This window comes from Macrobrachium rosenbergii, chromosome 49, assembly GCF_040412425.1.
Source record: "Macrobrachium rosenbergii isolate ZJJX-2024 chromosome 49, ASM4041242v1, whole genome shotgun sequence".
Classification (NCBI taxonomy): Eukaryota; Metazoa; Arthropoda; class Malacostraca; order Decapoda; family Palaemonidae; genus Macrobrachium; species Macrobrachium rosenbergii.
Window position 1 is genome coordinate 32,147,403 of NC_089789.1, and position 13,703 is coordinate 32,161,105.

The window sequence follows — 13,703 nt, forward strand, 5'->3', positions numbered from 1 at the left end:
CTTTATTTCCACATTTTAGTTTACAGTGGGTAATAAGTTTCTTACACAGAATGCACTCGAATCCAAACGACTTAGAATGGATTATTTATAGCCACAGTATTTTTTGTCTTTCAGGCTTAAGAGGAATAGCAGAATCTATGAAGGACTTTTAATCATTTTTTTTTATATTTATACTTGAAGACTTGTGTTGCTTCACAGGGAAGGTAAGATTTATTCAAAGGGAAAAGTGTTGCTTTCTAATCCTCGAGAATTCTGTTCTTAAGAGAGAGAGAGAGAGAGAGAGAGAGAGAGAGAGAGAGAGAGAGAGAGAGAGAGAGATTAATCTTAAAATAACAATCATAAAAGAGAAATAAGTATCAAATTAAGAATGATTAGAGTTGAGAAAAGGGACAGTGGCAGAATAGAAAAATAATTTCTCAGATTTTTCAGACTTTTTTTTTACAATGAGGATGACATCTTTCAGGATCCTCTGTATAATATTTCTTTCGATTTCCGCTGACTGAATAATGTCCGCCAAATTATTGCCTGGCTTTAGTTTCTAATTCTTATGAATTAAGGTACTCATTTCCGTTAAAGAAATTAATTTCATTGCAACGTCTTCTTACTTTTAGCAACCTTCATTTATATGGCAACATTTATAGATTCATACATATGCATGTTCTGTTGTTTTATCAGCTACTTTCCTCCATCACTATTTGGCGATCACATAAAGTATGTTGGCGGGTATCTCGAAACAATCCAAAGATTTATCTTCAAAGTTTTTTTTTTTTTTTTTATTTTGAGGCAGCGAAGTTTACTAACTCCTGCAGCTTGGTTGGGAATTCTACCACCTGACAGCAGACCGTGAATAAATAGCTGTTTTTTTTCGATTCCTTTTTTCAAGAAGGGAGTGTTTATATCTGTTTATCTCTGCTGCCGCCAATTACGTTATTGGTTTTGGATATTGGTCTTACGCCACCGAGGGAAATTTTCCAGCCAACACCCCCTCCCCACCTGTCGTCTCCCCCCCTCCCCCCAACAACAACATCCCCATTACTCTCGGGCGCCTCTCGTAAATCATCACAGCGTTCCAGTGTAGCAAACTGCTTAAAATATATTTTGTATCTTATTGTCGTTTCAGATTAGGATTTATATTCAAAATTTTGATTTCATAACCCTCTAACTAAGTCTGTTATGTTTGAATTGATCTTTTGTCTTTATAGTCTTTGAGTTAGTAAGATATTTGTAAACTTTTGGCCTGACAGCCCTGATATTCAAAGGCAGGATTCATTCTCTGGCATATGAAGAAAAAATGTTATTTTCTCTATTCAGTCTGGGTTCTTGTATGTCAAAATATTAATTCAGCAAATGATACTGTATCTAACTCTTGATATATACTGTGCTTTATCTATAATTATTCATAAAGTACAGAATATTATTCTCTCCCGTCACTAGAACAAACATTCCATAGCGCTGTCATATTAAGGATGGATAGATATCGACTCAAGAGTATCTCTTATTGTGGCCAAAGTAAATGCTTATATTTCTTTCTGGTGAATGGCATTGTCTAGACTCAGTTCTTCCGCTGAATGAAATCTTATTTCTGTTTGTACCAAAGCCTGTGCTAGATCTTGTTTACTAGCCCAGGGAAGAAGAAAGCAAGAAAATATTAAAGAAAGGCAGGAGGGTGTATATCAACCACGGAGGATGCGATAAACCTCATTCTTGACAGAAGAAAGGGTATAGGAGCCAGTAATAAAATCACTAAAAGATTACTTGTATGAACTAATGGTTCAGGTCTGTCCATAATTCTGTATTAAACTTAAGATACAGCCATATGTCTTATCTGCCATGTTATTATTATTTTCTAACATTTTCGATAACTCGCGATGAATATTTGAGAGAAAAGCTGTTTGGACTAATTCGGGACCACTTCAACGGCAAATGGACCTACGGTGTTCATGATTTACATTCCCAAAGCAAAGTAAGATGCATAATGAAGCAGTTACTGTAATAAGAGAATATTTGTGCTGAACCGCTTGTTCAAATTACAGAACTGAAGATATTTACCTGTAGAATGGAACAATGAATTAATGAAAAAAATTTCTCTACTAATAGAGATGGCAATTATAATTGGCTAAAACTTAACTATAGCAGTACTTATTTCGTCACCGAACGCAAGGTCATCAAGCATCTTTGGCATATAATTAGCGTATGCGACCTGGGACTTCGTGTAGATTTTTAAGCATTAGTAAGAAATCTATTTTGTTCACTTTTGAGTTATCAGTTGAACAAGGGTTTCTTGAAAAAATGTTACATTACAAAAGTTGTTCTTTGTCCTCTTCTGTTTGTTTTGCAAGTAATGTGCTCTCTTTCCATAGTTTCTCTCTGCTAAAATGATACACCACTTTCCCCCGTCAACACGTACAGGGATATACAAGCAGAGCATGAACCAGGCCTCATAATCTTGTACTGAAAATTAAATGCTTTTCATTGCTTCTCTTATAAACATTAAAAGTTTTGATAATCCTTTTATTTTTGATAACCGCAATTAGCTCGTCTCTATAATCTGAAAAGTATTTGAACCTCTCTTCTTCCTTCTTGCCCTTTTATCTAAAAAAAGAAGGAATGAAAGAGGGAATATATGGGAAATTTAATGTTTTGAGAAGAGAAAAAGTTAGGCAAATTTTACTGAGGAAGCTTCCTACATTAAGCGGTTCAGAGCAAAAGAGAAAGGTCATAGTGTAATTAATTTTACTTGTCACGTAAAAATTCTTTGAGTGCATATACCCAAGCCTACAACGGGTAAGTACTCACTGGCATTGCTTAATACGCCATATAATATAATGTCCAGTGATCTAATTACAGTGGAAAATGATCCCATTTCCAGTTAGCCTCAATAAAGCTAATAAAACGAGAATATTCTTTAAAAGGAAAGAAATGGTCATATAACTTTGTCTTTACTCCCTCATTATAGAGAACACTTGGATTGTGCTGGTAACATTTACAGACCGAGAATAACATTAAGGAGGAAAAGAAAGCATTCGCGGTATGAGAAAAAAACAAGAAAAAAAAACTCCCTTTTTAACGCGACGTAAAATGGGCCGTTGTTCATTAAAGCTGTTCGCGCCAAAAAAAAAAAAAAAGCTTGAAAATTCCCCCGCGTTCAAAAAACTTTTATAATGTTGTGCGGGAGACGCGTATTTGCATCTCATTGTTTTTAATCACTGCTAGTCGACGATTATGCAGGATGCTCGTGCAGATTCCCTTTAAAATCAGCGACATTCTTTCCCATGTATTTGCTTAACCGCACCACCAAAAAAAATAAAAAAATAAAACAAAAAAAACTAACTTTGTCATTTGTTTCTGTCTGCACGAGTTTTTTTTTTTTCTTTATAAAGTCGTGTTTCTCATCTACGCAGACGTCACCTTTCAATTACCTGAGAGGATAATTACCGTTTAAGAGGTAACGAAAATTAAGTAACTAGAAGTGTTATAGATGATTAAATCAAAATCATCTTTGATTCCAACTCTGAAATTCTAAGGGCCTCAGAAATTCCACTGCTCATGTTTTTGGTTTTCTATTAAAGGAAACTATTGCTTGTCAGTCCGTCCGCACTTTTTTCTGTCGCCCTCAGACCTTAAAAACTACTAAGGCTAGAGGGCTGCAAATTGGTATGTTGATAATCCACCCTCCAATCATCAAACAAACTAGATTACAGCCCTCTAGCCTCAGCAGTTTTTATTTTATTTAAGGTTAAAGTTAGCCTTAATCGTGCTTCTGGCAAAGATATAAGATCGGCCACCTCCGGGCCATGGTTAAAGTTTCGTGGGCCGCGGATCATACAGCATTATACCGAGACCACCGAAAGGTAGATCTATTTTCAGTGGCCTTGATTATACGATGTAGCGGCTGTACAGAAAACTCGGTTGCGCTTTCACTTCCACTAATCTCCCAACCATCTGATACCACATCGTACTGTTCTTTCTCTCTCTCTCTTCCTTTTCCCCTTTATCATTATCTCCTATACTCAAGGAACCTCTGCAATTCCCATTCTAGTGTAATTTCTCATTCTATCCTGCCATCTGTCTCCTTACATTCTGCTCAAGACTATTCCCCAATAGAAGTTTGTTTTCATTCTCCTAACATGACGCATGTCCCTAACGCAATACAGATGGCACTTGATGTCACTAGTGGATCCAGAAAAATTTCATGGGGTGAGGGGCACCAATTTTCATATTATACATGTGTATATATATATATATATATATATATATATATATATATATATATATATATATATATATATATTACTATAATAGATTTATTATTTTTCCCCATTTTTATATTTCTCATTTACGTTACTATCTAAATCTTCAGTATTATTATTTTGTCATTATTTTTCATGGCGGGGGGCGCGTGCCCAGGTGTTCCCCCGTACCCGATCCGCTAGTGCTTGATGTTTAATGTTGCTCCTGTGTGCAATACAAGTCTACCTGATTTCCATATCTTATATATAAGGCCTACCCACAAGCGCATCAGAATGTTGTGGTAAATCTTCCGTTATATGGATTTAGTTTATGGACCGGGACAGTGATTATTTAAAAGAAGAGATCTGCAATTGGTTAGCTGGTTTAGATTGAATCGGCATTATACCAGCGAGGGTCGTTGCCCAAATGTGGCCCGTGAAATGTAGTGGACCTAAAAATAAAAAAAATGAAAAAATAAAAAAATTGTTCTGTCTTTTAGCCTTTCGATTACGATATATAAATTTAAACGAAACGCTGGCGTGTTCTCGAATGCATTTAATTCTCTATTTCAATTGCTCTACTTCTAACAGTTCTTATGCATTACTTAATTACAAACAAAACGTCAAGGAATAAAAGCCTATTATTCTATTAATCTGTTAAGTATATACAATGTTCATATTGTATATGAGCATCCGTGGAAACAAGTATATTAAGACAAGACAAAGCCATTGTTTTGAACTTTGAATGTTCATATTGTATATGAACATTCGTGGAAACAAGCATATTAAGACAAGACAAAGCCATTGTTTTGAATTGTCAAAGACAAATGAAGAATATATAATATTAAGTGTATTAGCGAGAATACTCGTATTTCAGTCTTTTCAATCAAAATGAAAAGCCTACAATATGAAATGCAATGTATTTCCAAATGTTCATTTACAACTTATTTATTTATTTATTTTTATTGTGAAATGCCACTGCCAATGCAACCTGTCAAGGGTCCGAACGGTAGTCTATGGGTATTTCGGCTGGGGCCAGATTTTTTGGCCACTGATAGATGAAGCACCCGCTATTGTCTATATAAAGTAAGGATTATGATGACGTAGTATAGCAGTTTTAAACAGACCGTTAGCTACCCGTTGACTATGCCAGCACCTCTCTTACATAACCTTCATTTGTGACAGCATAGGTACATTTATACTTTAATAATGTTGCATATGAAAAAAAGATTCAGTGACCACGAATGAAAAAAAGCAAAAAATATGCCGAAGTTTCTTCGGCGCAATCGAGTTTTCTATACAGCGTATAATGCTGTATGAATACGAGCCTCTCGATGTGCTGCAGTATGAAACGCTTAGCTACGACCGGGCAGCACTCAGTTACTCCCCAGATGCGGTAGACTGAAGGCGCGTCTGCGGCGCCTTCGGAAAACGGTGCCAGATGTGCGATCCATGGCTAACCTTAACCTTAAATCAAATAAAATCTACTGAGGCTAGAGGACTGCAATTTGGAATGTTTGGTGATTGGAGGGTGGATGATCAACATACCAATTTGCAGCCCTCTAGCCTCAGTAGTTTTTAAGATCTGAGGGCGGACAGAAAAAGTGCAGGACAGACAAAGCCATCTCAATATTTTTCTTTTACAGAAAACTAAAAAGCGCAAACAGTATAGTAAATGAGAAATATCCAAAAATCGACAAGATTAGGATATTTTTTTTCCCATTCGGAATGAACCACCCTGGTGACCGCGATTTTTATCAGAGCCCCAAATGAATATATCAACAAAGCCTGCTACGATTTTGTTTAATCTTCTTATAGAAATTGGTCTGATGTAATCTCTCAAATGTGGAAATTTCCCAAATGTGTCCCCGTCCGAAAAAGCTTCCGAGCCAAAGGCAAACAATACAACCTCAGCATCTCCTGAGCTTCTCTCTCTCTCTCTCTCTCTCTCTCTCTCTCTCTCTCTCTCTCTCTCCTCGCCAGCAATTAGCAGGAATATTTTTTTCTTTGGCTTTTTGTCTATTATTTTCCTACTTTTAGTCAACCGGAATAACAGGGACCTATAGATATAAGCTAACTGTAGTTAAAAGATCTGAGAGCGGTATTTGCTGATGAATGTAGCGTATATTATCCTAAAGAAAAATGCTACTCCTTATCAGAAGAGAGAGAGAGAGAGAGAGAGAGAGAGAGAGAAGAGAGAGAGAGAGAGAGAGAGAGAGAGAGAGAGAGATTAATTTTAAAAAAGCCATTCCGAAAGGGGGTCAGCATTCAAGGAGGAATGATTAAATCTGAGAAAAAATAAGACCTCCAAATATAAGGTTTCTCTTCACGGATTCTTGGAACAAACCATTTCGTGTTCCATTTATAGCGACGACGAAACCTTTTTCGGGACGGTTTGTGTATTATTCCACTTGGATTAAAGGCTTTTATTAGGTTATAAATTTTTACGCTATAAGGTATCAGATGTCGGTGAAAAAACTGATTTCATGTAAACATGTTATTTCCACTCCTCGTCTTATGCAAGTTCAGTGATTCATATATTCGTGAACGTCTCCATTTTTCAAATGATTATAAGTTACCTTAGGTAGTGCCCATTTATATACAGGCGTAGATTCTTTTTATTCACGTTAACAAATACTCTAAAATGTTGCTCTTAAGGTAATCATCGCCTGGTGATGTGAAAAAAGATCTCTGCATTCGTGTCAAGATTTTTATTTTTTGTTCATTTTTTTTTGAGGAAAGGAGTTTTACTAACTTTGCAGGCTGCTTGAGAATTCTGCCACCTGACAGCTATCCAGGATAAATAATCTTTTCTTTTCACTTTTTTCTTTACAAGAGGATTGTTTATCGAACGATTTGTTTAACTTTTATTTTTTTTTTCTTATTTAACGTTACTGGGACTGGTTATTGGTCTAGCGCTAACAATGATCATTTTCCTGACGCTTCCAACCAGCACGCCATCCCTTTTGATATATATATATTTTTTAATATTCGTTCTCGAATCACATTTTTTTTTGAAAATTTGTATATTATAATCCATTTACTAACTGGATGTTACGCGTGATTTAACGTTACATTTTTAAAGATGTGTACGTGGTGTAATGAAATTGTCAAAAAATTTATTGCAATATGGAAACACCCTCTTATCTATATAAGAATGAAGGACGTGTTTTCAAGCACACGAAGATAAAATGTTATTTTGTTATGCTGTTACATTAAAATGTGGCTTATAATTCATCTAATAGTGCCTCTAGCATAGGCTTTGGTGTATACTTTGTACCTTTGACGGACTGATGAAAACACCCTCTTATCTATGATATCAAAGTGAAGGACGTGTTTTCAAGCACACGAAGACAAAGTGTTATTTTGTTATGCTATTCCAGTGATGTGGCTTGTAAATAATCTAACAGTACCTCCAGCATATGCTTTGGTATGTATTTTTACCTTTGACGGACTGCGGGAACAAATGAACCTTCCTTGTGTAAATACGGTTAATGATTTGTTTCTCAGGCTTCCGGTTACACCTTATCTCAACATCTCAGCAGGGAATGAAGAGAACTTAGTTATATGATGTGTAAATAAACAATTATTGACATTACTCACGGATCTTATTCACGTCAGTTACAAGCACAACATTCCACCCCTCCTCAGTATCACGACAACAGTGGACTGAGATCTGCTTAAGAAATCTATTATCGTTGCAGGTGTGGAATAGCAGGAATAAATTCTTTGACTGTTTCTGGGAATGATTCTGTCTACTCTCTTCTGTGGGATAAAGTCTTCTTATTATTATTCCCCTTGATACCGAAAGGTAATATCCGTAAGGTAATATCTGTAATTTGTTCTGCTGGTTGCCAGTTCCAGATTTTTAATAGTTTTTAATAAAGACAATGTAATACCCTTTTCTAGCCCAGGCTCGTGTAAAACTATAACAAGTAAAAAATGCGTCGAAGTTTCTTCGGCGCAATCGAGTTTTCTGTACAGCTTATAATCAAGCCACCGAAAATAGATCAATCTTTCGGTGGTCTCGGTATATTGCTGTATGAAACTCTCAGCCAGTCGTGGTGGCCTGTCCTATATCGTTGCCAGAAGCACGATTATGGCTGACTTTAACCTTAAATAAAATAAAAACTACTAAGGCCAGGGGGCTGCAATTTGGTATGTTTGATGACTGGAGGGTGGATGATCAACATACCATTTTGCAGCCCTCTAGCGTCAGTAGTTTTTAAGATCTGAGGGCGGACAGAAAAAGTGAGGACGGACAGACAAAGCCGGCACAAGTTTTCTTTTCAGAAAACTAAAACGGAACATAGATGTAGAAGAGCGTAGGAAGAGTGAAAAGAGCAACAGATATACCTGCGTTTTAGAAGAAAATTTATAACTATAACATTTTTTAATTAATTTGACTGCAAAGCAAATATCCTCAAGCAATATCACCTCAAGTGCGTGGAACAGAATTAGCTTCCACCATTCAAGATTAGCTGCAATGATATCAGATGAGGATTTTTATCGTCAGCTCTACAACAAGAAGAACAAAGGCTTTACCGACGTGACTACTAGTCACATTTCACCTATATTAATTTTCAAATATTATCTGTGTATCTTCCCCAATCGAATGATTGAAAATTGACCAAATTTTCTCACCGACTGGATATTGTTTTCGAAATTTCAATTTGGTGTTCTATCTTTACATTTTACCAGTTTCTTTTGAAATTACTAGTTCCAGTATACATGCCTTGGTTGATATTCATAGTCTTTATAAAACTGGACTCGATGATGTTTATTTCAGTATATTATTTAAATGAATTGGGTGCCGTATTGTCTTCGCTAAAATGTACGGAATTTCCACTATCCACCTGACTCACATCATAATACATCTAAATAGCGTTTGGTGCAGATATAAAAATGAAATTTATTTGCCATCCATTGCTGATTTAAGTCAGCAGAAGCGAGGAGATAAAACACGAACTGTGGCTTTGAGAAAAAAAAATAAGAACAAAATTCCTTTTAGATTTATCCCGAAACGCGTGCCGTTCATTAAAACTGTTTACACCAGCAAAGGTCTAGAATTCGCTGCGCTGGAAAAAAAAACTTCTATAATGCTTTGCTGAAGCGACGCGCTCGTATCTCATTGTTTTTTAATCACTGTTGTCCGACCATTATGCTGGACGGTCATGCATGTTGATGCGGCTTCCTTTGAAATTCAAGGTCAGTCTGTTTCGCGCATTTTCCTTCTTCATTTTTTCTGCTTTTTATTTCCATACTATAAAGCACTTTCATTACCTAAAACATTGCATGTAATTAGTTTGTCCAGAAGGATAATTAACTGCTCCAATTAAACAAAGTGTTGGAGACTTAAAAGCATTTTTTTGTGTGTGAGCAAAGGTGGAATATAATTTCTCATAAATCATCGTTTCGTGAACTTAGTTTAAAAGACAAGGGCTGCAGTCAATGAATTACACAGTTCATACTACTCAATAAATAAATAAATTTATTGATTAATCCTTTAGACCCGATCCTGTATGGCAAAAATGTAGTAAAAAGAACATGATGACATTTAAGCAAATATTTCAATATGCAAACTCTGCACAACGATGTCGCTTTTCCAAATTTATTAAATGTTTCTCGTTCCTAATTTCCTGCCCAATGACTTTCTTAGGCAACGTGTCTGACGCATTTTGACTTACTAATAAATGACATTGAATTTCATTAAAGTATTTCATACATAGATTTAAACAGTTTGAAAAACGTATATTAGGGTAAGACTTTAAAGATCTACTCAGCCAAGTCGGTGAAAATAATTAACCCGAAGAACAAATTAAAAACTTCTCAAACTTTTCAGTGGAAATGATGAATATTTCATTGATAAACTTTTAACTTGTAGATACAAAAAATTCATATCCTATGAATTCCAGCTTTTTGCGTTCATGTATAGGTTATAAAAATATTGTTATATCATTCTATAAAAAAGGAAGTATATTTGAACATCAGAAATTGTTATATTTTTTCAACCTGAAATGAGTGACTCTACTGACCGCGAGTTTTATCAGGACCCAAATGAATATATCAACAAAGCGGACGACTATTTCGCATAATCTTCTCATAGAAATCGCTTCAATGAAATTCCACAAACGGGGATTTCCCTAAATTGTCCCACAGTCGCAAAGGCATGGGAGCTAAAGGCAAATAATACGATCTCGCCAATTCCTGACCTATTTTGTATACATTCTCGACTCTCTCTCTCTCTCTCTCTCTCTCTCTCTCTCTCTCTCTCTCTCTCTCTCTCTCTCTCTCTCTCTCTCTCTAGCAGGTAATAATAAGGAATTATGTATAGTTTTTTGATAATCTTTCTCTCTCTCTCTCTCTCTCTCTCTCTCTCTCTCTCTCTCTCTCTCTCTCTCTCTCTTGTGTAGCCAACAAACACTAAGGACTTACTTCTCTGTAATAATTAGTCCTGACCTATTTTGTATAATTTCTTGATACTCCTCTCTCTCACTTTCTCTATCTCTCCCTCTCTTTCTCTATCTCTCTCTCTCTCTTTCTTATGGCCAACTTTTTTTTATATCTTTGTGCTAATTAGTCTTTCACTGTTAGCTAAATACAAACACTATTTTTAGCCAAGAAATGTTATAAGCTGCTCAGGAAGGCAAGTATTATCCAAGGAAGAAAATAATGCCTTCATGAAGGCAGCAGAATCGGATTAAATTGAAGTATCCTAATTTCAACTGATCCTGTGTTTACTGAGAGAGAGAGAGAGAGAGAGAGAGAGAGAGAGAGAGAGAGAGAAGAGAGAGAGAGAGAGAGAGTAATTATAAAATTACCCTCCTGACAAAAATGGGTGGCGTAAAAAGGGTTTAATCCCAGGAAAAGTACCAAAAGGAATGACATCATTAGCTTGAGAATTTGCAAGAGAGCACTCGTCCTGTAATAAAAATAATAATAATAATAATAATAATAATAATAATAATAATAATAATAATAATAATAATAATAATGACCCAACTTTTTATGGTTTCTAATAAAATACATAACAATTTCATAAGTTCATAGACAATTACTTCTATTCGGCTTCTCTTGCCTCAAGGCATGTGCGCCTTTAATGCTAAAAATCTGAAAAATAATTACATAAAATACACACGAGTACGTTTTTCCAGAAATAACTTATATACCAGCTCTTATGTATTTAAGTAAACACTAATGAAACTTTGCGTAACAAAAAATTCCTAACAATATAACGCTTTCTTCCCTTATATCTTCGTCCTAAAACCACCTACCTTATTTATACGTTCATGATTGCCTCTCTTTTATGGCTAATGTAGCAGCTTTCAGATAGGTTGAGAAATAAAACTTCTGTACGAGTTTTGAAAACCATCAGTTCTCAAGGAATCTTTGGGTAAGAGATTAGGGTTTTTTTTTTTTTTTTTGGTAAGTGTTGCTGCATCGCTGGGTAATGCTGTCATGATTATGAGTCGGAAGATGAACCCTATTCATATGGCACAAGCCCACCAAAGGGGCCATTGACAGGAAAATTCAAGCTTCCAAAGAATATGGTGCTCATTAGGAAGCAAGAGAAGGTAAAGGGAAATACAAAATGAAGAGAACTCACTTATTAAAATGAAAAAAATAAGCTAATAAATTAATAAATAGATAAAAATGCATTCAAATGCAAGGGGAATAGCATTAGGGTAGTAATGCACTGCATCTTCGCTTGAACTTTTCCATTATTCCTTTGTATGTTCCCTCTAAGATGGAAAGATACCCTCCGTAACATTGGATAACAAGTCTGAGGACTCCATCACCGTACTGTGGCAACCTGCGGATTAACAGTGCGCCCGATTTCCCAACGTTGGGTTGGTTGCGGCTACAACTCCCAATGACCCGATACTTCCACAGCATGAGATCTGGCCACAAAAATATAATTTTATATAATTTTTTCCGGGAATGTTTATATCTGTGTATCTTTTATCTGTTTCTTCTGATCTCAATTACGTTATTGGTTTTGGATATTGGTTCTGCCCACTGTGGAAGGATTTTCCTCGCCGGTCACACGACGCTTATAGAAGCTTGTGGTGGTGCAGAGAACTATGTGCGAAATATTTATCATATTCAGTGTTTGTTTCCATTATTAATTTCTTTTTTTACTATTAGTGTGTTTCTTGTGCTTTCAGTCATCACTATTTTTTCGTAGTTATTAAACATTACTACAATGATAAACAGTTCTGATACCGATATTTGGCAAAATAAGTTATTAAAAAAGATGGATTGTCCATTTTTATTACTACATCTTGCTTAGAAAAACAACTTGTTTTCTGTTAATAAATGCATATTTACACAAATACATATACACACACATATATACATATACGTATATATATATATATATATATATATATATATATATATATATATATATATATATATATATATATGTATATATATATACTATATATATATATATATATATATATATATATATATATATATATATATATTTGTGTGTGTGTATGTATGTATATAAATAGGTATTTAGCAGGGTAATAATGATCGCACACTCTCTCTAAGGATGTCGTGTAACTGGAACTTCAAAAGTTCAAGCGAAGATGCAATGAATTGCCGCCTTAATGCTATTCTCCTCGCATTTGAATACATTTTTATTTATTTATTAATTTATTTTCTTTTTTCTTTTTAATATACATACACACACACATGTATATATAAATATACAAATATACATATACATGTATGTGTGTGAGTGAGTGTGTGTGTTGTGCTTGCATGTGAAGGTATGTCTGTGCATATATACAATCTATACATAAAGGGAAATGCTTTTGTTGAGTTGCAGTAAAACAAAAAACGCGTGAGTGAATGTCCTTGAATTTCAGAGGATGCTGCATCAGCTTGAATGAGCATCCCGCATAGTTCTCGACCAACGGTGATTAAAAACAATGAGATGCAAATATGAGGGTCCCGGAAAATATTTTGAAAGTTTCTCAACACCGATGTTTTGTGCGTTTGCTGGCGTACTGACATTTTTTTGGAAGTACGAAGAATTTCGGAAAGTATTAATATATATTAGGTCAAAAAGAATTCTCTTATTTTTCTCAAAACCAGGAAGTATGTCTTTCATCTTCCATAGAGCAAAGTCAAGTAGACATTAATGTACTTCTTCAAAAATATTCATCTCATTTTTCTCAACAGCGCAGCGCATAACTTTACACCTGCCTAACGGTAATTTAACGTAACATTAATGTACTGTACGTCGACAAAAACAGAAATGTAAAACAGATTTTTTTTATTGGAGGGATTGACCTTGTTAACGCCTTTAGGTTAGGTAATTTTAATAACCGCAATAATTTCTCTGTTTCTTCACACTTTTTGGAATTTCTTCATTTGGATCTTAGGCTTTGTAGTGATAAGCACATTCAAAAAGTGATAGGGATCGAGATGCTAAGAGGGCACTGTGATCATTATAAT

General features: G+C 35.2%; 1 long non-coding RNA gene across 1 annotated transcript in view; it reads right to left on the bottom strand.

Moving 5' to 3' along the window:
• Nucleotides 1-13,703, bottom strand: part of LOC136832245 (uncharacterized) — a 56,111-nt gene that overhangs the window by 11,386 nt on the left and 31,022 nt on the right. The gene's annotated exons all lie outside the window — the stretch shown is intronic.